The sequence below is a fragment of the Octopus bimaculoides genome, chromosome 19 (assembly GCF_001194135.2).
Source record: "Octopus bimaculoides isolate UCB-OBI-ISO-001 chromosome 19, ASM119413v2, whole genome shotgun sequence".
NCBI classification, from domain to species: Eukaryota; Metazoa; Mollusca; class Cephalopoda; order Octopoda; family Octopodidae; genus Octopus; species Octopus bimaculoides.
In genome coordinates, this window is record NC_068999.1 from 6,643,459 (window position 1) to 6,647,496 (window position 4,038).

At 32.4% G+C, this 4,038-nt stretch overlaps 1 long non-coding RNA gene across 1 annotated transcript in view; it reads right to left on the bottom strand.

Moving 5' to 3' along the window:
• The window catches only part of LOC128250065 (uncharacterized), a 49,989-nt gene extending 46,179 nt beyond the window's left edge, over positions 1-3,810 (bottom strand). Inside the window, exons 1-2 of the long non-coding RNA XR_008266180.1 lie at positions 3,646-3,810; positions 2,540-2,583 (exon numbers count right to left, since the gene is read on the bottom strand). This is a non-coding gene — a long non-coding RNA (uncharacterized LOC128250065). The remainder of the gene's footprint in view (positions 1-2,539; positions 2,584-3,645) is intronic.
• Positions 3,811-4,038: the final 228 nt, after the last annotated feature.

Sequence of the window (4,038 nt, forward strand, 5' to 3'; positions counted from 1 at the left end):
ATATATATATATATATATATATATATATATATATATATATATATATATATATATATATATACATATGTATATGTATATACAAAATACAAATAGTATATACAAAATACAAATAGTATATACATACATGCATACATACATACATACATACAAACAAACATACATACAAACATACATACATACATAAATACATACATACATACATACATACATATATTTGTATTTTGTCGTTTTTGCTATTTCTATCTCGATTATGTATTTATTTACGATACATTTGTATAAGTTTATGCTTTGTACACAATGTTTTCCTTGCAGCAAAATAAAACATAAATTACATCATTTGGCTTTCTCCAAATCCTGCTGACGCTCAACAAAGCTATGGCATCTCCAGACCTTAAAGGTCCACATTCTTATAAATATGAAGCTTAACTATTAATAACAGTAAAACACGGAAGTTAATAAGGCACATCATGAAGCTCTGTGGGTGGCGTTAAGTAAAGCATCCGTCGCAACCGTAATAGCATTCTTGCAATTTAATGTCATTAAAAGACATTGAAGAATCACACGATGAATACTTCTGCTCAGAAATCAATCAAATACAAGCGTTAAATGTTCGCTCTCTGCCTCGAATCGTCATATTGTAGTTTAGCATTATCACTCGGTTAGTGAGTTTGCACTGCGCTACGCTTTGTAGGACAATTATCACTAAAAACTGTATGATTATTATTATTTATTATTATTATTGTTCAGTAGTTTTATTTTTATAACGTGCTTTCACTTCACTACCGAGCGCAGCTCTGTGTGCCTTGAGTATGTGCTGTGGTTTGCTGTGATGCTCTTATGGTTACTGTATTGAAAGTGTTTTGCGTAGGATGTGTGCAGTGCCCAGTAGTGCAATTTTCTGTATGTTATATATATTTGTAAGTCCTGGTGTTTTTGTTATGTATTTGTCTGAATATTTTTTTATCATACCTAAGGCACCTACTATGATAGGAATTGTTTCTGTTATTATTATTATTATTATTATTATTATTATTATTATTATTATTATTATTAGGAGAGTATTGTAGTTCGCTTGAAGCATTGTGTATTTTTTGTAAAGAATAAAAAGTTTAGAATGGTACAATAATGCACTATAATACAAAAATAGGGACTAAATATCCATAGTCCGATGATATTTCGGAATTACAATTCTTCTTCAGATGTTCTTAGATTATTATTATTATTATTATTATTATTATTATTATTATTATTATTATTATTATTATTATTATTATTTATTATTAAGGTGGCGAGGGCGGGGAGCTGGCAGAATCGTTAGCATGCCGGGCAAAATGTCTAGAAGGTATTTCGCATTTCGCTCGTTGCTCCGTTCTAAGTTCGAACTCCGCCAAGGTCGACTTTGCCTTTCATCTTTTTGGGGGTCAGTGAAATAAGCACCAGTCACGTACTGGGGTCGATGTGATCGACCATCCTCCCCCTCCTCTCAAATTCCAGGTCTTGTACCTAGAGTTGAAAAGATTATTATTAAGGAAGCAAGCTGGTAGAATTGTAAGTACGCGGGCGAAATGTTTAGTAGTATTTCGTCCGTCTTTCCGTTCTGAGTTCAAATTCCGCCGAGGTCGAATTTGTCTTCTATCCTTTTGGGGGTCGGTAAAATAAGTACTTGTTGAGCACTTCGAAGTAATCGACTAAACCTGCCCCAAATTTCAGGCTTTGTGTCTATAGTAGAAAGGGTTAAGGAGAAAAGTTAAGGCGGCGAGCTGGCAGAATCATACATACATATTTTATATAAATATGCATATATACATATATATCATATACATGTGTATACATACATGCGTGTATGTGTGTGAAAATATAATGTATGTATATGCTTACGTATATATACGTATGCTTATATTTTTATGCATTTAATAAACCCTTACATTGAAGATGTTTATAAAGACGATGACAGCAAGGAAGAGGTTTAGGCTAATTTACGATTAGGGTTAGGGGCCGAGTTATCTACTATCTTCCATTGTATTCAGCCATCGTAAAAATCTTAGCATTCAGTTACAACAAATTTCCGGTGGACTCCATATCCATACGCTTTCCATTATTATGGAGTTTCAATGTTTTTCAAATCGTATTTGTGTGTTTCGATATTTTGTTATGAATCTAATTTAAATGCTAATGTTTGTGTTTGCGAGTTATGTTATAAATATAAAGAATGAAGCTTGAACAATATAAATACTAATGGAGAAGAAATCTGAAATGTTTGCAAAAGAGAGGAAAATTTTAAGAAACAAAACAACTGCAACTAGGATATTGTATTTGAGCATATACGAATATATATTTTTAAAATGTGATTTGTTGGATATTTACAAAAAGAGAATTGTGTATAAAATATATACAGCAAAAATATTTTGAATATTTTTGAATAGAATATAAAATATCAGACAATATTCTCTTAAAAATATGATAGTTGAAGATAGGCTTAATCCTTAAAAAATCATCGTTCATATAATGCTAATTGCTGAGATTAGCTGAGTAGGCTTACCTTCAACCAGCATCCATCTTGTTCTATATGTGTGATTAAGAATGCTGGAAAAAAAATACGTCATCTATAGATGAAACTTTATAGACTGTAATAACTATGTAAAGTAGAAATGACAATTGTGAAGTAGCAAAGAGATGTATTAAAACACAGGAATAGTCTTTAGAAAAAAAAAGAATCAGGATTTAGAGTAAAGTAATGGGGCTAATGGAATCACTTCCGGGAATAGATATGTGAAGCAATATCTTTATATACGAGTGTATCTAATAATAATTCTATATAACTGGCTGTGTGTTTGTGTTTGTATGTGAGCATCGATGGTCTGTTTCAGTGTATTAAGATTTAACTATTGTCTAAAGTGGAGATCGCTGAAATATAATACGAGATAATGACGAGAGTCGATTCAAGTGTTAGTGACCCTTTAATCAATCAAAATCTGTAACCCTAAAAAGGCCGTATCTATACAAGCCCCTTCATGTTATCCACTCATCTTCAAATCCGTCTCTCTGTCTATCAATCTATTCCTTGGCGCTGTTCAGACACCCACTTTATATTATCTTCTGCTTCCTTTTTAACGAGAGTTTTTCGGGGTTTTTTTTTTTCATATTCACTAAAATTAGTGTGACATGGTGTCATGTTGTTAACCTCTTCACTTTCATATTTCTAATCCTTTGCCTGTCCAAGCGTTTTCGTTAGCTCGTCCAAAACGTCCGTGCTTGTTTTCAGACGTTTAGTTAGCCCTTGTTTCATACGTTTGGAATAATATAAAGCCTTCCCTTCATAAGTCCCAAGTAACTAAGCTGATTGGAAAAAATTGGGAACGCATGTTATAACTAATTCATGGAGACTAGGGAAGTATTTCCTGCGTATCACATGACACATACAAGACAGATAAAGTGTTAACAATTCACAGAAAACTTTCGTTCGTTGTTCGCTGTTTTCCCAACAATTCTTCCTCTCTAAACCATTGAAGATATAAAGTAAAATAAAACGTAATAAAATTCTGAAAACTGTCCAAGACTATCGTTGTCGTTATAATGGGAAATGACATGACGTCATAAAAGAAAATTTTCATTATCTTAACTTATACATAACTCTTATTCTTTTACCTTTTACGATATCCACGTAAATGACTAGTTAATCAATGTCTGGTTCCACACGGTCGTAAGGAACAGCTCTTTGGAATAAATCAACTCATACCTTTCTACAACCATTGAAGATATGAAGTAATAAATAATGAAATTCAAGTGGTGTGATGTCATAAAAGAACATTTTCATAGCTGAAAAAAAAAAGAATATGATAATTATATATCCATGGCTAAAATTAATTACTTTTGTACAGGTGTAGGCGTTTGTGTATGGTCAAAAAGTTCGCTTCGAAATTGCAAGGTTGTTAGTTCAGTCCCACTGCACTGCAACTTGGGCAGGTTTTTTCAACTATTGCCCTCAACCTACCAAAACATTGAGAGTAAATTTGGTAGAGGAAAACTATTTGGAAGCCC